Source organism: Ips typographus, linkage group LG1 (assembly GCF_016097725.1).
Source record: "Ips typographus isolate SLU linkage group LG1, UJ_Ityp_2.0, whole genome shotgun sequence".
Taxonomy (NCBI): domain Eukaryota; kingdom Metazoa; phylum Arthropoda; class Insecta; order Coleoptera; family Curculionidae; genus Ips; species Ips typographus.
Window position 1 is genome coordinate 21,081,416 of NC_138422.1, and position 25,926 is coordinate 21,107,341.

At 34.3% G+C, this 25,926-nt stretch overlaps 1 protein-coding gene and 1 long non-coding RNA gene across 3 annotated transcripts in view; both read left to right on the plus strand.

The window, feature by feature from the left end:
- mew (multiple edematous wings) overlaps nucleotides 1–25,926 on the plus strand; it is a 154,672-nt gene that overhangs the window by 53,076 nt on the left and 75,670 nt on the right. The window lies entirely within an intron of this gene.
- The window catches only part of LOC145728128 (uncharacterized), a 49,829-nt gene continuing 30,946 nt past the window's right edge, over nucleotides 7,044–25,926 (plus strand). The window contains exon 1 of the long non-coding RNA XR_014178003.1: nucleotides 7,044–7,166. This is a non-coding gene — a long non-coding RNA (uncharacterized LOC145728128). The remainder of the gene's footprint in view (nucleotides 7,167–25,926) is intronic.

Genomic DNA, 25,926 nt, shown 5'->3' on the forward strand with positions numbered 1-25,926 from the left:
AATGCAATTTCAAACTTACCAACAACACTTCAGTAATATCAGGATTTCAAATAGGGTTGAAAATAAACTGAATTACATTTCAAAGTTATTATTGTTTTTACTTCAGTTTAGGAAAATTGAATTTATTTCGGTTTCAAAATCGATAAAGCGACTGGAAATTGTGGGTTTAGCAACTGCGGCAGGCGACTCGAATTGCCTGCGGTATTGTTATTTCTTCCTCGTCTTTACATTATGTATTTTTAGTATTCTCTTACAGAATGCTTAAGTGTTTTTTTACTGAAATTAATTTTAGTATTTGGGATAATAAAATTTTTATTGCACATAAATGACATGGTTGGATAATAAATGTAGTTATTTGAGTATAGAGGCCGAAAGAAACATTAGCCGAATGAAGGCAAAAGGGATCTCCAAATTCAAATTGTACGTTTATTTAAAACAAATTTAGTACCGTTGTAAAGTTTTAACGTACCAGTAAACAATAATCGGTAGAATTCATAACTGTAGTAGTCAAAAGAAGTCAAGAAAGGTCAATAAAATGGAATTTAATTGCTTGGCTGCATGATTTCTTCTTGTATTTGTACTTCATTATTTTCGTTTTATGATAGATATCTAAATATTTTTTTACTACTTACTGAGAAGGAACGTCTACTAAAATTATTTTCTAACATTCCTAAAGGATAAAAGTGACAGGTACAATACTACCTCGAAAACAGTGCAATTAAGCATTTTGCCTGTGCATCAAATATTTTAATTCAATGATGAAACATATTTTTTATTTTTTTTTAAATCTTAAGTTCAAAATTACCAAAGACGAATAAAATACTCTACAGTGCGTGAATAACCACAATACCTTCAGTAAAACGAACAAAATTCAGAAAACCATGTCAGGACAGTACCAGTTTGGGCCTTTATCAAGAACTCTATTAAAGTGTGAAGTGTGAGAAATTAAGAATATTTCGCCCTACTAACCGTATCTAATACGAACATGACGGCTGTAACATGAGATGATTTTACCAATTTATTATTAAATTAATCCAAGCGAGTTAAATGAAAACCTATCATTAAATCGAAAGCTGGTAGGCGTAAATAAATAACTTTTGTATGCGATAAATGAAGTCAAGTCTCCACTAACTTAAAATTCTTGTAATGCAGTCCGTTTAAGAAGAGTTAGTGAAACCTGCTATGAAGAAATCAAATCGTTTAACAACCACAATCGAATGTAGCTTCCTATTATAAATATTTGAATGAATTATTCTATTATACAGAGATTATGCAAGCACCTACAGGAATACATCAGCTTCGAACGTCAAAGTGTACTGATTGATTTAAAAATTCAATTTGGTTATCTTGTTGCTCGGATGTTATTAAAGATTAGTATCAAATTGATTTTTGATTAATTCAATTGTGTATCTATAAACCGGTTTACTGCTGGCTGAATAATAATACAATCTATTAACATAGAGCATCAGCTTTTACTAAATTACTTGTAAATTGAAAGTAGGATGGTTTGCATTTTTTCTCTTTCCTAAATTAATTAATTTCATTCTTGCATTGCTATCACTGTGTGTAATTACAATTATACGGTGTGTTTTATCTTACATCTATTGTGATAATCACCTTGTAAACTAGAAACCATTAAAATTCTTTTAAAACGCGGTTTAACTTACTCCTTTCGACATTTGTGGTAGAAATTTTAATTTAATTTTTGACCTTCAAAACAAGTATGTACACTACTGCTTTTTATTGTGTTAATTGGGTAACAATAGTTAATGTTAGTACAATAATGGAGGAAATTGTAAGAAAAATTGTCATTCTTAACTATGTTTGATAAAATGTAACTGTATAAACATTCGTTTGTGTGTAAAATAAAGTTAAAAATATCTGTTACCTAACAAAGTGTAATTAGAATAAAAAGCTATTTTACAGTTTACTGGGTTATTGATATGAATAATGATGCACTATTATTGATGATAACAAAAGGTACATTAGTCAGAGTGAGCTCGTAAAAGGTATTCCTTGTTCACTGATGTGAATACTAACTAGGACATTTAAATACGATTTCCTTGCATTAGTAATGAATATGTTCAATATTTAATTTCTACATCATCTGTAGGTGGAAGAATCCGTGTCTTATACTGTTTTGACTTTTTTAGTCAGTGAACATTGGTGGAAGAAGAATAAAACATCTTGTATAGACCATTATTAAAATTCACAGTCACATTAGTTGTTCTTCATGTCAATGATTTAAACAAATCTACAAATAAATCTTCTCTTAAGCTAAATTCTGTATTATGAGTTTTATTTAAAACTTATTGTGTTGGGAAATAAGCTTGAGATGATATTTTTTTAAATCCAATTCTGATAAGTATTTTTCTCTATTCTTTTCAGTGAAGAATAATGTAAACTTTTATTTGTATACTCGTACTGGGTAGTCTACTAAATATTTTCAGTAGCAAACTTAAATATTTTTAATATTTATTTAGAGTCTCATATAGATTTCACATATGTATTTTCCCCTGTAGTAGATAAGAATTTGTATTTATGAGAATTCGTAAGATCAAATACATATAGAACAAAATACCTTAGAACAAAATTACCTTAGAACCTAATAAGTTAATATTTCAGAAAGTCTTTGAACAAGTCAGCTTTATTTTTCAGAGGAATTTCTTTATGAAAGTCTGTTACAAACTTTTCATACAAAGTAATATCTCAAAAATTGTGTGTGTTAAATGCCATTGAAATTATTATTTCCCAGATATGACCAAAAAGACGCGCAGTGTGTTCAAATAAAACGTAATGACAAGTTAAAACAAATAAATTGGATTTTAAAACTAGTTGTCAAAATTTAAACAAACAATTTTTGATCCGGATCCATCTTTGATTGTCAATTTTTACTGATTCTGTACGTACACGACATATTTTTGTAATCGCTCTAGTAAAGTACCATTTTAAGTTCTGACCTTAACCACACGAATATTACCATATGCTCCAGGAAATATCTTTATAGTCTGTGATATATGAAACAAAGAGGACATTGTCATCTCTTAAAATGATGTAGTAATTTACCTTAAAATTTTTGTTTCACCCCTTTTGTTCAATAGTTATTCAGAGAACATATGTAGTGATGCTTTATATGGCAGAACAGAGGAAGTAAAGATAGGTGACAAAATTGTAAACAACGTAAGGTACGCTGGTGATTACAGAAAACATGGAAGACTTGCAAATGCTGCTGGCTAGAGTGCATGAGGCTGGTCGAAGCTGGGGATTAATATAAACATTAAGAAAACGAAATGAATGACTGTAGGTAGAATAAACATAGAACCAATTCCGATTACAATCAACGGACACAACAGTGAACTCGTATCACATTTCAAATATTTGATTAGCTGGCTGAACAATGACATATAAAGAGCTAAGAGCATCTTTTTGTACGGATGAGACATAAAAGTGGACATCATGTATGAAATAAAAGCGTTTGAGTGATGTGGTGTTATGGAGAATCTTCAAGATCCCGTGGACTGTACATATCTGTAATGAAGAGATACTCAGACAGCTGAATAAGGATCGAGAACTCCTGAACACGATAAAACAACTATTCCGAATAGTGACAGATGGAAACCAAATCAACCAAATTGTCAAATACATGCAAAGTCATGCTGAGGTTGGAAGATCCAAAAGTACCTCAATATAGATAGCATTCGTTGTCATAAAATTAAACATTTTAGAACAGAATAGCATTTCAATATTGAGGCGTTTCTCAAACAAGAAGATTTAATGAAAAGTGGGCTTGCAAAATCATCTTGCATATAAACAAAAAAACCTTGGGAAAAACCGATGTTTGGTCTCATACATGCGAACGTGCAAAAGATCTGCAAACTGAACATGTTCGGTTTTTAGAATAAAAGTTGTTACGTAATATTTTAAGGAAAATAGAATGGGATTTTTTTTTTTTTTTTTCTTTCTCCATGGGTCTGTCGGCTGTCAGCTCCAGATAGCACGTAAGCCTAATGGCTTATTGTACTGTCCCCATGTTTGTGGTACTTTAGTTACACCAGTCCATTATCCCTGTTTCCCGTACGAGGTGGAGAAGGTCCTTGCTTGGTGCTCTTTGTATCTCTTTCAGTACTAACTTAGTTTTCCCGAAGATTGTTTGTCGCCTTTGACCAAGTGCTTCACATTCACATATGATGTGTTCAAACGTTTCGATTTCCTCCCCGCATAGTCTGCAGTCCAGGTTATCATCGAATAGTTTCCGTCCATGCCCTGTGAGAAGCGCTGTTAGGTCTTTCAGTTCTTTCCTGTTGTACTTTAGCAGTTCTTGAGCCTTATTTTTATTTGGTCCTGCAATAGCTTGCTTCCCATGCTTATTTCCTGGGTACGTCTTCCAGCGTTCCAGGTGTTTTGTGTTGATCCATTCTCCAGTGACCCGTCTTGTTGAGCATCTAGGTATGCCTACAGATGGTTCTGGTCCAATCATGTTTGCATTTGAGCCTTGCCTGGCAAGTTCATCTGCTTTTTCATTTCCAGGAATGCCTGAGTGACCTGGTACCCATACAAGTTTTACCCTGTTATGTTCTGCCAGTTCCGTAATTCTCTGTAGACACTCATCTACCAGTCTTGACCATGTTTTGCACGTAAGCAGTGCCGCCTGGCTAATATAGAAGATTCTTTGTAATTTAGCTTCCCTCCAACTCGTAACTCCTAATCTACTTACTTCGTCCAAAAACATTCTACGCATTTGTTAAGTACTCATTAACTTCTGCATTAAATTTAATTAAGAAGTTCTTGTTTAAAATGTTTTCGTTGAAGAACCTTTACAATAAATTGAGTTAAAAAGTAAAGTTTGACTGCCGTGAGAGATCCTGACTTTTTGGTACATATTTCTCCAACCCAAAATACGCCAATATGCGGCTCGTTCAATTAGGGTTAATGGATATTCAGAATCTGCATCACTGATTGTACAAAAAATTTAAAAGCTTTCCCTAAATGCTAGGCTACAATTTAGAGACCGCTATCATCTTTTTTAAGCTCATGCATTACTTCCTTTATATCTGTTTTTCGACCAAATCAGGGTAGACGGATCCAAATTTTGTTTTTCGTCTTTACTCCTTTACATTTTTGTCCACAAAAGTGCGTTCGATAAGGTACAGCTCGAAAAGATGATGCAAGTAATGAGGAACACTGGATTAGATAAGGATGTTAGAATCATACCGACGTTATACTGAAACCCACCATAAAGCTCAATACAAAAGAACAGAGTAATACCATTGCTATACAGCGTGTAGTTAGACAGGGATTATTCTCTTTCCTGTCATCTTTAAGTAATACTCGGAGGAAATATTGACCAAAGCTTTAGATAACACCGACCATGCAATTCATCACATGGAACATTCGTTACGCGGACGACACAATAGTATTTGTCTAATTGACTTGTTAATGAACAGGATGAATAATATGGTCTAAAAATGAACTCACAAGTTCACTTATTTGGGAACGATTAATGAGCAACCACTTTCAAGAGATTCAATTTAGAATAAAGAAAGCAAGACAAACCTTCATCAAAAAGTGAAAACTTTTTAAAATTTACAATTTGAACCTAAACTTCGAGTCGATCGACAGAAGCGACCTAAAAAAGACTTGAAGCATTTGAAATGTGGATATACATGAGATAAACAGGGTGTCTAATGAGTCTCTACTGCGAAGAATGATCAAAGGAAGGGACGTGATAAACACTATAAAAAGAAGAAAACTTTTTATGTAGGTCATATAGTGCTAGCTTTTTAAGAAAATTCTCCAGGAAAAAGGTCTATGGCAAGAGAGGATTTGAAAAGCGAAGGGTATCATGACTGAAAAACTTAAAAACACGTGAATAAGGTCATCATAGCCAGGATGATCGCTAATATTTGGAGTGAATAGGCACTTGAAGAGGAAGGAGCATATTACATTGTTATATGACAATGTTAAGCTAAATATATTATCAGGTGTGGAACGTTTTTATCAAAACCTGCTAAGAATGTTCCCTAATCATCATATTGTGTCTAGTTAATTGTGTTGAAAAGATACAAAAAGAACATACTCAAAGTTATAAAGTGACCAATTACCCGTGTAGTTTGACCAATTAATAGTCTTGTGTGCTCACCATCACGGCAATATCTTCCACTCGTGTGACTATAAAAATGCTCATACCACACTAGTAATGTAAACATCTATTTTGTCATGCCTTTCAGTGCAAACAATAATTTTTCACTACGTGTATCATAATAGCAAGACAGGTGAATGAATATAACTAGGAATGTATATAAAATAATAAATCCAATCAAAATGTTTTACAAGTATATCATGCTTTCTTCGGTACGGAGCAACTAAGCTGCATATTTGTATGGCAATACCTGTCGTTTAAAGGTAAAATAAGTTGTAGTTCCAGTCGAATGACGTTTATTCGCTCAATAGGTTGTTCTTGTTGGGTAAAGCGCTAAAAGCATGATTTTACAATAAAATTTAAGTAGGTACATCTCTTGGTGCATTAACGCCCGCGGAGCTAAGATCGACGAGTTCGATAAGAAGAATTTCTGTTCGGATGCCGCGATGCGGAAAGATTGAATTTTGTAATAAATTTGTGTTATTCACCCACGTCGACCGTATTGTGAAATCAGATTTGCTACCGATGCAGTTAGGTTTGATGAAATAAAACAGATGGTCACGAAAGTGGCGATATGGGATGGCAAGTCAATTCGTTTCCATGACGCGACATGCGAGATGTTAGATATTCAAATATTTTATGTCGGTGCCAGTTGGGCAATCATTTCAAGAATTCCTACACATATTTGCATTTCAAAAAAATGATGAAAATTTAAATTTTATGTCACATTAAAATAGGACCGTTAGGAAAGCTCCTGATAAGGCGGTCGTTTCAGACAAGCGCCACGATAATTTCACGTTAATTTATTATTTTAAGACGTGTCATAAACTTAGAACTAATCACCTTTTAAATATTTATTCAAAGTCTAATAATGTATTTTTCTCTTTTTTTAGGTAAGCGCAACATTACAGGAATATTAAACAAATTCTATGCAAAGGCAGAGGTATGTCAGAGGTATGCTTGGAGTGTTGAGTCGTAGATAGGGAATATCAATATCCGAGATGGTGATAGATGAGCGTGGAATATAGTAAGTGTGGTATGTTAACATGAAGTTTAATTCCTGGTAATGTACGGTAATAAATTACGGTGCTCATGTAGTATCAAGTAGTTGCATGTTATATCTAACATGAGATTTATTATGGAGTGGCAAACTTGTAGCAGACTTATTTACCTTCATTAGTTTCTAATCAGAATTTACAACGTTACTAAAAACTATGCGTTAAAACTTCGATTAAAGGTAGAAAACAATAATTAATTTGTGGATTTCACTTCTATGTCCGTTTCCACAGCAAACATCTTAAGAAGGGAGTAATAAAGTAACATTTGTCTTAATTGAAGTAATACCTATTTGCTTTGCTAAAATTGTGTTTCACCACATTCTTACATTTTTTCCTCAAAACAGTTTTTTTTAACTTTCCTCACCTACATACTTGCACTTTTAATTCATGATTTTAAATGATCAGTAACTTGTCTTATTATTGTCAGACATCTTTATGCAACTATAAACTGTTTTAAAAATTAAAAAAGCGCATAAATGCTTACAGAAAATTTAATTTTGAGATGGAGGAGAAACAGAAGAATTCCTATAATTTAAAAATAAAGATTTTTAAAAGATAAATTCCGGAAAAGAAGGTATTATTTCTATGCTGGCAAGTTACGCAAAAATAATTGAAAACAAGTACACTAATCCTGTCACCTCTGACGAAAGTTTTGTTTGAATTGAATTTTCTGACGTCTCCAACTAATGCATTTAAGCCCACAATATCCATAAATTATCAGACATAAATTATCTTTACCAAAACAAAAATGCTGCTTGATATCCCTGATAGAATTGCCTAAAGTACAGTAAGAAACTTTAGGTGACATTTAGTAGTCCACATCATCATGATCATTACTTATTTGACAAATTTTACTAAACGTAGAATAGTTGCAAATTGTAGATCTCGGATTGACAATGCACTGCAGCATTAAGGCTGCAGTGCTTTTTAGAATCTGGGCTGAGTCTGGTTTCATCACAGTTTGTTCTCCAACTGCAAAACTGTAATCAAGCAGTTGAGTCGGTTTTAGAGAAGGAATCTTCTTCTCATTAATCAATGATGCTGCTTTCAAACCGATTGGTCCTTATTTTTGACACTGTGTTTCTTCCACATCCCCACAGAATCTGCATTTTCTGTGTTTTTCCCTTTAAGGTGAGTCTTAAGAGTCCTTAAAAGAAATCTGTGATTGAATATAGGTTCGTTTTGCTGAATGCGACAAAGTCTTTACTCTTTTTGAAACCTTTATGTAATTTCATCCAAAACGGTGAGTTGGTCCCAGAGCTGGACTCTCTCGTATCTTTCAATTTGAGCTCGTATTTGTAGATCTTCCCCAAGCCACAAATAGTTCTCGTTTTGTAAATAGAACTTCGGTCTTTTGTCTAGGTAGAGGCTTTGTCATTTCCCTCAAGTTTTCTGTGTCCTGAAACTCAGAGCAAGGTAATCTTAACGTTTTTGATCAGCAGCCGGATTGCAAACGCTCGATTCAAACGTATCTAAATGTGTTTTTAAATATTGTTTTATGATATCAAACCAACTGAAATATTTGATATAGCGTTCTCTATAGTATTTGACTTGTATCGAGTTCACAGAGTATTACAAAACAGCATTTACAATCATGATTCGAGACCGACTCGTTTAGAATCGAGCGTTCGCAATGCGACTGCAGTTCATCTGGGCAGTGCCATAACAATTTAGAGCTGACTATGGATGCGCTCAGCTCTATTATAGCTGCTAGACTATCGGTTAGAATTGCAATAACTATTTGTCAATGATGCATGTATGTTCGCCTGAAAAATATTGGAGTATTTTCCCATTGACTACGAGCATTTGGTTATTGGCTCAAACACTCATGCTCCTGTTACCTCGTGTGTTTTGAAGGCATCCGCATACCATATGATAGTTTGTTCCCTCAAACAATAATAGATTCACTGTCCAGCCTCTTTTGTTGGTTAACTTAGTGAAACACTTTCTTTCAAAGTTGGATTTTCTAATGGTTTCATATTTCGGATATGTCCGATAAAAATATACTACCAGCTTTTCCCCTCCAACTTACTGTCTTACTCACCGTGAGATGCAAAGGTGTGAGGTCAAAAAAGGCATGGTCTATGGATCCTGTTATGCATAAGCCTGCCAGTCTTTTTACTTTGCTAATGGTATTCTAGCCAGTTTTTTCTTTGGTTTTATTCTACCAAGCAGCCACATATGTAATAATGGGTATAATCATGGCGATATACACCGATCTCAGAATGCTTATAGGATATGACTACAGGTCTTTTCTGCAGGGTTTCTATTCTTACACTCTGATTTCTTACTTATTTTTTTATGGAAAGTTTGTGATGTAGCGTTTTTCCTAGATACTTAACTATGCTTGAATTCGACTACATCTCCGTATATCTGACTTGTTTTTAAGTTCATCAACTTTATTCTTTTTGTGAATGGTACTAGTGATGTTGACTGGGATTTATAGTCAGCTCCGCTATTGTGAACCATGTTTCAGTGACTCCTCTCCTCAGTTCACATAAAGTACTTTCATGTTTGCCCTTGGCTGATGGTGTCATCTGCGTATCCTATGTAATATAAGCCAGTTATTATTTGCTTGAAGTAGTTCATCTAATACTAAGCTCCGCATCAGACGTGAGGAACTCGTCAAAGAACATACCTCCACGAGTCATACCAACTGCAACGGTGCTACTCCTCACTGTAGTTTCAGCAGACTTTGTCGCAAACATACCATACTTTTTCTCTGTAGAACACTTCTGATTGCCCCACCGGACGTGTTATCAAATACACCCCAGATGTCGATGAACTTACTTACTATTCTCTGCTTTCGAGAGAATTCTGAATCATTTTTGTCGGTTGAGATAGCGCGATGTCAGTAGATCTGCCCTTTATGCGTGTTGACACGGATGTAAAGGTGTTTTCTATATCCCTTCCGATGGAGTGGTTTACGAATTTCTACCACTTTGATTTAACCAGAAACAATGTTGAGGCTAATAGAACGGTACGCATTGGAGTCAGTCCCATCTTTCCCTATTTTTGGTATAAAAGTTATCATTGTTTCTCTCCAGAGCTCGGAGGATATATCTCAACGCTAGGATACAGCTGGTAATTCTGGTTTTTGTTCTATTTCAGTGCATATGGATTTTTTTATGTCCCAGTAAGCAGGATCTAATCCCCACCTTCAGTGTTACTTCTATCTGATTTTATAAGTACCATTACTGGGTTTATTTTTGTTTTGGACGTAACCTTATGTAGTCTAGCTACTGCTAGAGTGAAAATTGACGTTTTTTTGGACATCATTTTTCTCTGTATTTGCATATTCTTTATTACAACAAAAGAACACTTGTGACGATTATAAAGAAAATCAGTTTATGTAATCTTCTACATCTTCTTCCATTTGGTTGGTGATCTTTTTGAACGTGTTTCTGGTGTATGATGTGGTGGTGTTTTGGGATTAACAACTCCTTAAATGTCTTCCTAAATAATGCTTCAGTCGTCAGATATAGAGCTAAACCTTATAAGAAAGCTATGAATAACCATGTCAAAACCGAATTACTTAACAGTATAAGTTGCATTTTTTTGTAATTCGGTTATAAAACTCTAAAAGCAATATTTTTTGTTTATTATTTTTACCCGTTTACTGTTTATTTGCAATACTATTAAAGAGTCTATTAGCAATTACTCCCAATCATGACTCTTTAAACACTTAAAACTTTTTATTATGTTTATTTAGTTTTTATTATCAGTGACTTTTAAGGCGCCGATTTAAGTTGATTGCTCTTTAACTTTATTTCTCAACCGTCTATGGTCGGCTATTGTCGAGGAATTCTACTTTTTTGAACCAAATGATACCAACTTATTGTGATTATTCTCTTTGGCGGTGTAGCAATAAATATGTCGTTCATTTAGTGAGACAAAAATTACTGTGCAGATTGTACTAAATCACATTTCTACATCTAAAAACGTTCTGCGTTCAAGCATAGCAGACTTATTATTTAAGCTTCAAGGAAAGTAATTTAAGAATCGGGACTTACTGTTTAAATAATGTCTGGCTAAAGGTGACAGCCGTTCGATAACATCGGCGTTCGTGATCTTTGCTGTCTCAAAATGAGGCTTATTTCTGTTCGAAATGAGGTTCTAGTTCTTGTGATAAACGGTCGATAAGACGCAGCGGGTACATAACGGCCCTATTTGTTTTCCGGGTGATAATGTAAGGAAATATACGACGTACAAACACTTTTCAGTTGACAAAGTATGAGCAAACAGTTAAAGCAAACACGCCCGGCCAGTTAAATGTGAATGCTCTCCCAAGAAGTTCCCATTGTAGTTAGCTTAATTGAGCTTCTTCTTAAATAAATTTTGAAGATACTGGTTTCAGAGATGTTGTGTATTTAGTGAAACCTTGAGCCCTGCGAGACTTACAAGGACAAATTCCTGAAAATATTATTATTGCTGATGCAGTTCGAAAAATTTTCTGCTTCAGTGAATTAATAATTATTATTGCTCTCGCCTTTAGAAGAAAACATTCCCATCATTAACATAACGACATTTGCAAATGATATCTGTTCCCTGCATTTATCACTTATTGATTTATTAAACGGCTCTGACGAATAATAAATCTTAAATTATCTTTCGTTCAGTCGTTTATCTAATGAACAATTTTAAACCGCCATGGTTTCTTGAAACTTGAAAGGATACATTTTTAAATTTTTTGAGGTTTATAAATCTTTGTCCTGGTTTACTTTATTGACTGCTTAGGCATTGAGTAGTTGTATTATTTGATTAGCAGTTCAAGGCAAATTGAAGCAATAAATGCGTTTTACTAGTTGTTGATCAATAAATTTAACTTCCTACAATGATACCAAGCAGACGACATACAAATGTCAAACTCGCTTTATTTTTATTGTTTTTTATTTGTTTTTTTTTATTTCTGAACGTCATGGGATGCTGACAAATTCAAAATTCGAGCTTCTCATTTTAGAAATCACCTTTTTACTACTGATTTATTATCATCGCTTTATCATGCATTGATTTTCTCCTCTTAGTTTTAGAAAATTTACAGTTAGGTTGTTGTTACAATAAATTTCAGTAGTTACGACCCTGTATTCAAGTTAAGTTGCGGTTTATTTCCTATTTTTTCTTATTTCTTTAACGTTTAAAATCTCTTTGTTCTTCTAGAAAATCCCTAGTTGATTTTTGAAAATTTCTAGGAAATTCAATGCACACTTACACCTTCTGGATCTTTTTAAAATATGTAATAGAAGTTTCAATCCAGTTTTTCCGTTCAGTACTAGTTTTTCAGTAGTTTAAGTTTTTCAGTACTTTTTCCTAGTTAATCCTTTTTTACAATAAAAGTTTTTTCCAATACTAACATGATAAACATACCATTATTAACTGAATAGTAACTTGAGAAATTAGTTTTCTCTACCTTAATGGTCATTGTTAACCTTGGTCAAAAATAGAGTCTAATCTCTAGTTCTGGTCTGGAACAAATACAACAGAAAAGAAAATATTATTGACCTAGATAAAAAATATTGTCAATGTCTATTAAGACATGGGACATGTCATTGACTTGACAGAGACAGATAAATTAGGTTCTCTCTTGTTGTTGTTATCTTAAATTTTAAAACTTTTAATAAAAGGACCATCAAAAATATAGTTAATAATGGAAAAAACGCTATATTATCCACGGCTTAGACAACTTTTATAAATAAAAGCTTCTGTCTAAACCTTGGTTTATAATATACTATTAAACGTTTGAATGGACTAGATGATAAGTCCCAGTGGTTCAACCTTAGAACCTGGTTCAAGTCAGAAACGTCACTTTGACAGCAATGCAATTCATATGGAAAAGTTTAAGTGCCAGTCGCAGTTCAACTGAACTAGTCTTTGAACTATGTACAACCGGACCTTAGTGGATTTAGAAGCTTCTAGTCTGTGTTAATGATTCTTAGGTGACTTTCTACTTATAGAAGGGTTAAAATTTGCTTCTTCTAGAGTGCCTAAGTGTTCTTCCACAAGCTTTCTTAGTTGTCATACATTTTTAGATGTTTGAAGCTACAAGTTTGAATCCAAATTTACTTTTTCCAGGTTTTCATAAATTACAGAACCTGGCTCATTTACTCTAGAAAGTTTTTAAATAAATTAATTTATTTTTTTAAAGATTTCTTAAAGATTCTTATATTATCTGTTTCAAATGCATTTGAGAGACTGCTTGAACTGTAGGGGATATTATTAGAAAGCTCATTTCATGGGCTGTCCATTGACGTATAAAACTCTATTTAAAATGTTACAAATAATTGAGTTATTCAAGAGTGAACAAAAGTATGAATCAAAAAAGTCATGAAAAAATGAGTCAACTTTGACGCCCTCTAGTGGCCAAACCGTCCAACCTATTAACCCAGGTTGGGATATTTTTAGAAAGCTGATTTCATTGGCTGTCCATTAACGTATAAAACTGTACCAAAAATAGTGCAATTAAGCGAGTTTTTGAGGATTAAACAAAAGGATACCCCAATAAAATTAGTCAACGTTTCCACCATCTAGCGGGCAAACGGTACCACTAACCAATCGATTTTTATACGTCAATGGGAAGTTAATTTCATTGGCTGCCGATCGACATATAAAAGTATATACAAAGTGGTAGAAATACACGTGTTATTTACGGTTTAATGACAGGGTGCACCACAAACTTTTTTGACTTAAAGGCTAAATTGACATTAAAAAAATTAGTCACGTGACTTACTAGGTCTACCACGACGTACTGCTTACAAATTTTTTGAAAAACTGTTTTTGCAAATGACAATTTTTGTAAGGGTCAAATTTGCCTGAAACACCGCCACTATCCTAATGGGTTTTGCATTATGTTGGCCCGTTTAGTACAAGCGAAAATCGACCTTAATGATTGTATTTCTACAGTTTTGCTACTACCCAAGATTTGGCAATCATTGTGCTAGGTTTGTGCCAAATATCAGGGGCTGTAAGGGCCCGATTTAAAAAAAATAATCCCTTAAAGAAATTAGAGCGATAACAGTTAAAGAATACATTTAGTTATCTTTGGAGCCCTCTGGCGGTCAAACAAAGCAACCTATCAACACAGGCGGCCATATTTTTTTTAAATCCCTGATTTTCTATCCATTGACATATAAAAGTGTATACAAAGTGTTGTGTGTAACAATAAAGGCAGTTTTGACTGAATTTAACAACTACTACTTTAACCTTCATTAATTCGGTTATTTTGACAGTTTCAGGGTGATTCAATGTATCATTTTAAAAAATGATTTTTTTTAATAAATGGCGTAATACAACCTTCTTTTAATTTTGAACAGAGAATCAGACAGAATTATAAGAATAAGGAGTGTTTCGTTTGAAAAACTTGACTTTCTGTCCTTTTTTAGAACTGATATTTTGACCACACTGTATGATATATTTTCACGTTTTTCTGCACACACTCCTAGAACAAACCTTGTTTAACATGACAAAATACAAAAACCAAGAAAAAACCTTTCTTGATATGCGTACTAAATTAAAAATGTTTTTTGAGACCGAAAATATCAAATTTCACATAAAATGGTAAATATCACAGAAACGGATACCGATAGGTATATGACATTAATACACGAAATATGTCTAGAATTTGACGTAGAATACAAAAATTAAAAAGTATACAGGGTGTCCCATTTAAAATAAGCTGTTGATATCTACTTCCGGTTAAATCGTTGCACGCATATTTTCTTATTTTTATTAAAAAGGGTTTGTTAGACTCTCCAGTTGTGGTAATTCAGGAAGTTAGTGGGTATTGTTAGGCTAGGTTAGGTTAGTTATCGGGAATTATTCGGAATTACTGGGCATTACAAGAAATTAGTGGGCATTACTGACATATTAGGAATTAGTGTACTAAATTGTACTCAGCGGTTTACCCCTCGAGAAATCTGTAGATTTCATTTTTGCGCTTCCTATATCCTCAAATGAGTTGTGTCATAATGTTGTAAGTATTATTGTGCTAAAATATAAAAGACTGTATTTCAATATCCGTTCAGACTGTTACAATTGGCTGCTTATCCGTTTTCTAAACTGTTAATAAATTAACTAATATCCCTATAGGCAGAAATCCAATAAATATCCTATCCAAAGCTAATTCTAGAAGGTTTACCTGGTTAACCATCTAGATTTTCTTAAGTTCACAAGTTTACTCTTTTTAAAGTATCTAGACGATTCGCCTATTGATTAAATTTTCCTAGATAAGTCAATTTCTAAAAAAATTAATTATGTACAATAAATGGAAATAATTGTTGGCATTGAGATGTGAATTAAAAATTAGATAAAAAAGTTTTGTTTACACTTAATTTGTTAACAATTATTTCCTTTCATTTAGTATACGTATTTATACAGACGATAAACTATTTTATTTTGAATTACATTTTTCCATTTTCAGTTTAATACGAAGGCTTTCTCAGTCACCCCACAAGGGTAGGTCCCTTAGACGAGATTGATTATTTTACTTATTCTCTTCAGTTTATCATGAATGCTTTAGAATCTATATGGTTCTTGTTGTTTCTCATGACCCCCAAAACTGTACAAAACCAACAAGTGTCATACATTTTGTTCTCAGATTCTGAGATTCTTATGCTTCAAGTCAATATTGGGACACCATCTACAGTTAGGAGCCGTTTTAACAACAATCGTTGCAAAGTTTAGTGTTATTGAGCAACGGAGAACCCACACTACGTTATCGACAATAAAAACCACTTTAGAATACACGTGTGATAAAATAGGTAGTTTTTAATTTTATGGTCATTTGGTTGAGCCATATTTTCAACAACCTGTCATATAAAAAACACACATTACAGTAAAACCTTTAAATGCGGCTTTTGTAGAAAAATTGTTACAAAATAATAGATCAATGTACGGTCACCAAAGTCGCCATACTTACTCAATCATTTATTTATGAGATCTGCTTATATCCGCCAGAAGAAAAGTACTGAAAAAACTACTGTCCTGAAAAATAGAAGAAAGTGAACTTATTTAAAATAGTGAGGAATATAGTTTAAAAATAAGTAATGTTTCATTATTGTTACTACCTTTTCTTTGTTTCATTGCAAATTACCATAAACTTTCTTCTATTACTCTGGGTATAGGTATAGGTATATTCTCTACGCGGCTTCTCTACTAACGACATATAACAACCATAACAAAATGCAAATTAGTAAACACCCTCGTTTTTCCAAAGTATTTTGGACATGTCAGCAGGAGGAAAGATGCCAATCTCGAAAAACTTATGGTCCAAGGGAAGGTAGAGGGAACACGACCTAGAGGACGTTCTCCAAAACGATGGCTGGTCCAGGTAAAGCAGTTTACAGGAAAATCTTTCCAAGACAGCATTAGAAGCACGTCAGATAGAGAGGAATGGAGGAAAACTGCTAAAAACCCAACATGAGACTAACATAGGATCACGACGCTTCAAACATGAAGCTAACGACTAGAGAGGGAGATATTCTCTACAGTTAAGCTTCGCAATTTAATTATTATCAGTTTTATTTATGCCATTTGAAGTTTCTTCATCAAACTTCTTATAAAAATCGTTTTTATAAACGTCGTGTGTCGCAGTAAGTTTAATTAAATAACGCAAATCCTATCGAGTATATCTTGATAGCGATCTTTTAAGATAAAAGCATTTAACCTTTCAATGCACGTCTTTAACCAGTTACTAATTAGTGGTAGTAATAAACTACTCAGTTGAATAAGAATTAGCTGATGTGCATTTTATTTATAACATTCCAAATTTGGATACCTACTGTTAGGTATGCTACTGCACGCTGAATGTTATCATTACCTAATATCATGCATTTTAAATAAGAAGACCTTTTCAGGAAGTATAGTTAGTACAGTTTTAGCAAGAAAGTGTCACGCAAATACTGCATTTTGCACTAACAACTGCAAAATGGTCATTTTGCTCCTGGAAAAACCCACGTAAATTTTTATTTATGCCTGCAATTTCGTGATGGTATGCAGTTGCAATTGCCTACCTATTCATTTTTTAAACTAGTGAGAACAAATCTTTCTAGGAACAGAAAAAATGTTTTTAGGTGACGTTATATACCAATTTTAGCCAAAAAGATTAGCTTATACCACGAGAGCTTTAAATGAACGCTTATTTTCATCATAGCATCAAGTTTTCCATAATTTCAAGAGTCCTTTGGCATGAGTCAAATTTGCGAGGAAAACATACTAGAATAAAAACAAATCGACGTAACACACTCAAAACTTTCAAATATAGAATAGCAAAAGACACTCCCATCATTATAAAACAGGTTATCAACTGTTTGATAAACGGTTATTAGCGCCATGGTGGAGCTTATTAAAAAACAAACAAAATGTGGGTTTTGAAAGGCGCAAACAGAATTTTGCTAGAAAAGCAACCTTATTTGCTTTAGATTAGTTGAATATTATCTACCAGGTGTTTAACGATAACGAGACAGATTAGTGGGGTTGTACAACAGTCCATGCTGTTGGGTATTGTCGGATTCTAAAGCGTACATAGGATTTGAGACTTTTCGAGTTATTGGAATGACCGCTCTATTTTTGGTGCTTTTAGAGTTGTGGCCGACAATGTATTAGCCCATTCTTTAGGTCACTCCTGAATATAATTGTCATTGCCACATCCACTGTAACAATGAAGGTTATTGCCTTTTGTTAAAGGTTTAAACACTTTCCACCTTCAGGAAGTGAGTAACACACGAAAAATGCTTGCAAATTTTTAAAATATACTTTTTTACTAAGAACTTCCACTTGTCTCACTCTCACTTGGCTTGGAATTCGGTTGGACTTCTTCATATTGAACTGTGTAAATGTTGAACAACAGCAACTTGGAAATAATTTTAGATGATTTACTTACAACACAACATACATACCGCACGTTTACGTGTACCTACTTTTACTCAATTGGAAAGTGTGGGAGTGAAACTTTCCTGACTGATATTAAAAAAAATATATTCCAAGCAAATTCGACCTGAAACTCAAAAAACTCGAGTTTCTTTACAAACAATAAATAATTCAAGGATAGCGCACTACATAATCATGTACCGGAAAGTCTTTTCCACCAGGAAAAATGTGACGATTACGATCGTCTCGATGCTCATTCAGTATTCAGTATGCATTTTCTTTAAATGCTGATGTGTGCCAACATTCTTGGTAGTTAATGCGGCTTGCAATATGAAATAACCAGGCCAGTCTGGACTATCCTAGCTTTTTAACAATCGCGGCGTCGACCCGAGAATTGCAGCTAGGTGCAAGTGTTGTCTCTGTACCAACAAAATCTTGTCTCATTGCAAAAGACGAGGTTTTAGACCTTTTTATTAAATACTGAAAATCAGTAACTTGCTGAGAATTAGATGTTCACCGGATTTCATCGTACTTGATTACTGGAACTTATTTGTAGTGAAGTTCCAATCAAAATAAGCATGATTGGCAAGGAAGTCGTCCAAACATTAATAAGGTATTTGCTTATCTTGACAAGTGACCGTGCAATTTTGCTCCACGGAGAGGAATTGAAAGCATGTTATATGTCGAGTGTTATCACGAAGCACACTTCTTGGCTTTGGTGAACTTCCTTTTTATCCGCAACGCATTTAAAGTGCTCATACTTTCGCTAAACCCAAATGGTGATTATCTTCGAACAGTTCCAATTCTGCCGGAAATCTTTTCTACTATCCTACCAACGGTATCCATTACGCTTATGGATGTATAAGTTTTCTTTTTCCGCAATTTTGCTGCGACACCTCACGTTCTGAGTCTGGAATCTAAGACATCCAATATCCAATCGTCAGTAAACAGGAACGGTCGCTACTGAATTCAAGACGGGAAATGTAGTCCAGGTACTGGTAGCCTATAACCTAAGAACAGAACACCAAAAAAAGTTATAAAATAGCTTTCCGGGCAACCAAAAGGTGTCCAGAGGTATTCGACAAGTGCTACAGCTATTCCACAAAATTCTGAAACGCAAAATCACTTACAAAGTTTCACGTTCAAGTCGGAAATAGCTACGTTTACAAAATTCAAATAACAATTTAACTACAAGATAAAATGGCTTGATAGCTCGTGCAAGGGAAGGTTTGTCCAACGTGATCTTCTACATAGATCAAATTCTACCAATAATTTGTACAGTAAGGTACTGGCCTTATTTGAGTGATTTACTGGTTTAAAATTAGCCTCATATGAAGAAGAAAGCCTGTAAATAATTTTGGTTTGTTCGAGTTTGTTCAAACTTCTGAAATGGGAGACGAATAAATAATCCAAAGGGAGAAAGATGTCAACTTCCACTTCCTCTAAAATATTACCGCAAAATGGCATTATTATACCCGACAAAAATGGCATAAACAGTCACGCGACGACCTAAAAACGCAGCAGGTTAAGTAACCACTCAAAGAACTAGCAATTGTAAGAAATGATGAAGTCAGGCGTTTCAAAACAGCTGATCCCTGTTATAGATTTTCAATGATAGATATTAAAATGCCAACCACAATGATACGTACAAAACCCCGAGCAAAAACAATTCAAGGTAAATTCAACTCTAATTCAGGTTGTTTCTTCATTTTTTTCCTATTAGTTTTCATTTAAAATGACCATTAGACGGTCAGTGATAATGTAATCGAGCTAATACACTGTCGTGTATTAAACTCAAAACACTACGCTTTCCTGCAAAGCTTTTTTTCCTGTTCTCACTCCGCTTTTCTTAATTGACCGTAGTCGGAATCCCCATAAATACCATTCTTCGATTTTACAGTGTTTTATTTTGAATTATTATTAACATTAACATTAATGTCAAAAACAAACTTATTTTGGTCAGCAGTTTTCGAATCCACTTGATTTGGAGTTTCTGAAGAACTGGAAAGGCCAACAACTTTTGAACGTCCGTGGCGCTTGAGAATGGTAATATCGTCTCTAGCATTGACCAATAATGTTGCTGAAGAGCGCCTCATTCCATATCCGGTAAAACTTTCTAGATCAGGGAGTCTAAGGAACGACGTCACTTTTGAAAAAGTTTTCGAAATTGTATTGACGCCTATAGGTTGTGTACTGTTTAGTACATTTTCCATCCACATATCGCAAGAACATTCTCCCATCAGCAGTTTTAGGTCGCAAATTTATGTATTTTCGTCAAGAGCATTGATTGAAAAGGCTTCTTCAATTATCGTGAAGCTTCTAGAAATGTTTGTTTTTGTATTCGAAATCAGCTCATGGAAGTAACTGCCGTTGTCTTACCCTTGGCTGATATCCAAAAAGGTTAATTCGTTGTATCGACAAGCACCTGTAAAAGGTTCAGAATAAAACATTTCATATGTAAATTTTTTTTTTTTTTTAAATATTAACATCGTGAATTTCCTACCTTAACTTGTAAATATTCTTGATCCGGTGCTTTTTTCAAAAATTCTTCTCTCTACAACATCTTTGCCCTCGGTTTGTAATTTCTTTATGCGGATTTTAAATATGACTTAAGTTTACCATACTTCGAAATATCAATACTTTTATGCACTTTTAACATAAATTTTAACATCGAATATTTTGTCCACATTGAAGAATCAGCAAACCCTTTCTTCACATTAAGAAATAAGATAATAGAACCTCTTCTGTAATTGCTCCTTCTGCTATACCCCTTTTTTTTCTCCAGTTGTTGAAATCCACCATTTCCTTCTCGTATACACTTTTACTTTTCGCTGATAGCAGATATAAAGTTGCCTCTTGAGCTTCTTGCTAGATTTCAGCAGGAAGCTCAAGACATTTTTCAAAACCAGGAATTTTTGCCTGCTTTTCCACTCCTAATTAAGCCGTGGTCGTGGATACAACGTTGAATTAAATTCTGGGATTAACGGTCCTTAATCTTCTCACAAAAATGTTGCTTGTTAATCCCCTTATATCTATAATTAATAACTATCATATTATTTTTATTGATAATTTTACAGTTTTACAGAAGATGATATGTTTGGCTAACTACGACATCTAAAAAACTTCTAATAAAAAAAAAATCTGGTTTTACACTACAGAAAAGTACAAATTATAAATTTAACTTGCATCTAACATCCAGTATTGTTTGTTCGTGCAATTGTCGTTAAATGTAGGCGTTAAGAAATTTAAACCATAATGTGCTGGATATCAATCGAGCCAAGTCTTTCGACCTAAATCCACAAAAAGGGTCTGGTCCAATACATTTTTAGGGTTATTGCCTCCTGCAAGAATTAAACACGAAGCCGGGAGTGGTTGGGCTGATTAACGACTGCATTTCTTTGGGTAAAGTGACACTGAAGGTGCGGTTTTACCACTGTCAAAATCAAACAGAATTAAGAAACTGTCTGAACTAGTTTAGGGGGCAATTTACCATCAGCAAATGTTCTCTGCCATTAGAATGATGAATCGGTTGAAATCCGATAGCAGTGGTGCATTTGGGTTATTTAGTCGACAGACATTTGTGCCTCATATTTTGTCAACACTTCAATTTAAGAATTTATTAATACAATTTGTGGCAATCAGACTTGTTACATATCATAACTTTCAGATTAATGAAGTACGTTTACAGACTTGACACAACATGACCCAAAAGTGCTGCAAGATTTTGATATTAGCATTAACGGAGTATGGGTTGTAGGCCATAAATACTAGAGAGTTTTAGCGCTATTTTGTTTTATATCATAAATATGATTTTTGAGTCATCAAGTACGTTATAGAGTTCATACAAATTGATATCAACAGTAAATTCATTTTCTTTAAAGAATAATTTCTGAATACAAAACCTTTTCAAGATTCTATGCACTGTTGCACTATTGCCAGCTTAATAAAGAGTCCAACGCAAAAACAGCCTTAAGCTGCCTAACTCGACTCTAATTTATGCAATACCAGTCCCATAAAGCCGGTATAAGACCAAATGTGGGAGTAAAACCGGTAAGAGAGCAATTTTTCCTTAATTACGGTATGCTAATGAGAAATCAATTTACATCATGCGCCTCGTCAGATTATAAGTTTATTTTGTAATGGCTTGAATATATACATTGCTGGCAAGGCTTTTACCAGCTTATGACAAGAAAATTGGTACCCTATTAATTCATTTGCAAATTTTACATTTTCCACTTTTTATAAGACCGTTGTTTTAAATAATCAATCATATTAATAACTCACTTTATTTGAATTTATGAATCAGTAATTTTTTTCAAAATTTAGTTTCATGAAATGCTCCCACGCCAAATTGGAATTTACATTACTTCAGTCGAATTATGATTCTGATTTATTTTAAGTAATTTGCTGAGAGAAATATGGTTCACCAAAAACCTACGTCACTTTGATGATTACGCTCTAACCGTTGAATTAATTTTTGGCATTCGCTACATTAATCTCAAACTTCAATGAACTGAATGACGGATTACTTACACTTGGCATTAATGAAGTAAAAATATGATTTTCCTACCACTGACAAGTTACATCATTATTACTTGATTAAAAATGATTGAATAGGATTGCCTCTATCCGCTAAGCTCAGGTTTTACCTATAAAGGGTGAAACCACATAATATTTACTGTTTATTTTTTTAAGTTAGGATTATGCTCAGCAAGAGGATTGGAAAGTGTGAAATAAACATCTGAGATTAACGTTTAATCCGGATTGGAGTATTATTTCGAAAACCAACCTGTAAAATCCAAATCCTAGATTAATTGTTTAAAAAGTACCTCAATTGAGCTTATAAAATGCTTCTATTCTATGAAAACCTAGAATGTCAGTAGCTTCTTTGTAAATTGATAGTTATTATTGTTATTAGGTTAGGTTGTATTTAAATAGGATTTATTTGCTAGTCTTCAACCTGTAAAATGGCATGAAACAAACTATTTCCTGTCAAATATTAACCCTAAGGGCCGATTACACCGACATATTTAAGGGCACCCTAGACTAGGTTTTAATTTGACTATGACATTTTGCACATGATCTGTCACAGTCAAATCACAACTTAGCCTAGGTGAACCTTAACGTCGGTGCAATTAGCCATAAATCCCTTTTATGGCTAATTGAAATGCATTAATCTGGATCATATGAGCGAATTATAAAAATAGGTTTGAGAAGAGGCTTTTTGTCAACTGGGTGATGTGGTGTTTCCAAGTTAATCTGCTGTCAAGGATTACTCCTAAAAATTTGAAAGATTTACATTAAATAGGTGTTTAGTTTCCTAATAGTGAAGGCAGCTACTACGTGGAGCCAGCTGAGCGTTGTTACAATGTTGGTCAAGAAGGGTTGTGTCATCTGCATATTGAACCGATGTCGGATTTGAGAGGAGGTGGAAGAAAGTTTATTTACATACAAGATGAATAATAGGGGTCCGAGTGTAGACCCCTGCGCTTATACGGAGAGCCTCCGACCTGCTGCCCGCGATATCCACCAGCTGAAAACAGTCTGAAAGGTATGACTGAATAAGTGGTAGCGAGTTACCCCTGATGCCATAGTATACAAGTTTGCTTAGTAGGACCCGGTGTGACACACAGTCAAACAAAATCGCCATCACAGATTTTCCCCCCTTGAATCTATGAGACCCACGCTTCCGCAGTAGATCTTCTCACCGAGAAAAGATTACTTCTGTCCAGGAAAGCGGTCAGGAGATTGTTTAGGCTGATTTCGATGTACTTAGATAGAACCGGGACTAAGGAAATAGGTCTGTGAGTACTTGGGTTACTTATAAGTCTGGGTTAGTCCTAGGATACTTTCTAATCAAGGTCTGTGTTCCACAGACTGCAGGTGAATAGATATTGCTCAGCAAAGCAAGCCAAAAGGTGGGTAATAATAGAATGGTCGTAGTTATCGTGGCTATGTTGTAGTTCATCTGGACATAAATGAAGTTAGTATGGCGACTGTTTAACCATTCACCATATTAGTCTGTTGATTATTCAAATCAAATGCACATATTCAGTTTAACTTTCACATCGTCATAAGAAATCAAGATGGAATTCTGTAAGAATTATTTTCGTTAATAGCAGAATTCTGTTTTTATTAAGTTGGGTAGAAAGGTTTTTTTATGTAGAAGTCTCTCCAGTAGTTTGTATGTACAGCAAAGCGAGTAGTCCAACAAGTTAATAAGAAATCAGGTGTGTTCATCATCATCATCATCAATCAGCCCTCTGCGTCCCCTGCTGGACATAGGCCTCTCCTAGTTGAGTCCATTCTTTTCTGTCTTGCGCGCTACGAATCCAGTTTTTTGTAATTTTTGTAATGTCTGTCTGTCTTCCTCTATTTCTTTTATCGGATCTGGGTCTCCAAGTCTCTATTCAAGTAATCGTTTTGTCCACCTGCCATCTTGCATATGCGCCACATGTCCTGCCCAGTTCCATTTGAGTTTAGCTGCATGTACGACCACATCAGTCACGTCTGTTCTTCTGCGTAATTCTTCATTTCTAATATGGTCACGTAACGAAACACCAAGCATCGATCTCTCCATTTTGCGCTGTGTTACTTTTAGTTTCTTAGCAGAAGCGTTGATAAGGGTTAGTGTTTTGGCGCCGTAGGTCATAATCGGTAGAACACATTGGTTGAAAACTGTTCTTTTCAAGCATATTGGAAGGTCGTTTTTGAAAACGTCTAGGTTCTAAGTTCTTCTGTTTATCTCGCATGTTTGGTTGGCTTTGGATATGTCTATCTCGTGGCCTAAACATGTGTATTTATCTACCCATTCTACCTCAGAGTTTTCAATAATTAGGTTGTTGTTAAGGACGAGGTTTGTCATACATTTTGTTTTTTCTATGTTCATTTTTAGACCTACTATTGCACATACCTCCTGAAGTTTCTGTAGCATTATTCTAGTATCTTCCAGGTTGTCAGCTAGTAAGACAATGTCGTCTGCAAACCGTAAGTCTGACAGACTTTGGCCGTCTATTTTCAGACCTTTTTGGTCCCAATCTAGCTTTTTGAATTCGAGGTGTGTTAGCAGGCTTCAAAATAACCACTATTTTTGTTGTTTTAAGTTCTTTGTGCAGTAATCTTTGGTTCCTTGGAAAAAACAGACAGATGTAAGCTATCCATGGCAATTGTTTTGCCAATTTTGATCTGTTCCAGTTGGAATGTGGAAGATACAGAAAAATTGGAGTCAACGAGGCATCGAGATCTTATGAATTTCGGTTTTAGTTTAATTATGTGTTTTTAGAGAATTTATATTTTTTTGTGATAGTAAGCGCATTTTAAATATTTTTAGAGTTGTAGACAACAAAACTCTTCTGTATAATTCCCTCGATAATTCCTTTAATAAAAGGTTAGCTCTTGTAAAAATGTATCTACGATTAGAAAATATAGTTACAATGTTAAAGAAATTACAATATTCGATCAGTTTCCGACTTAACTGCAGATCTCACTGGGTGAAAGCTATTCTGCCCCTTAAAACCGCGTAACTGAAAATGTACCACTGTTACAAATAATATCTTTAGTACATCACAATAGATTCCACAATCCCATCATCATCAATTGCACTGCTCCAATCGTATTATATCTATAATATTACTGTGTAAGTTAAAGTCATATATCTCAGTGTCAACCATAGTCCCTTGTTTTCATGCAGGCATCCCCTTTAAATGAATTCATTGTCGGTGCGACACCTCGCTGTGAAAATGACAATTAAAATTTATTATTTTCTTTGTTCGAAACGCCCGGTATATGCGGTATTTTGTCTACGTAGGTACCCCGATGAAGAAAAACGTGGGTTGCTGGTATGTGTCGCATTGGGCGCCCATAAAAATA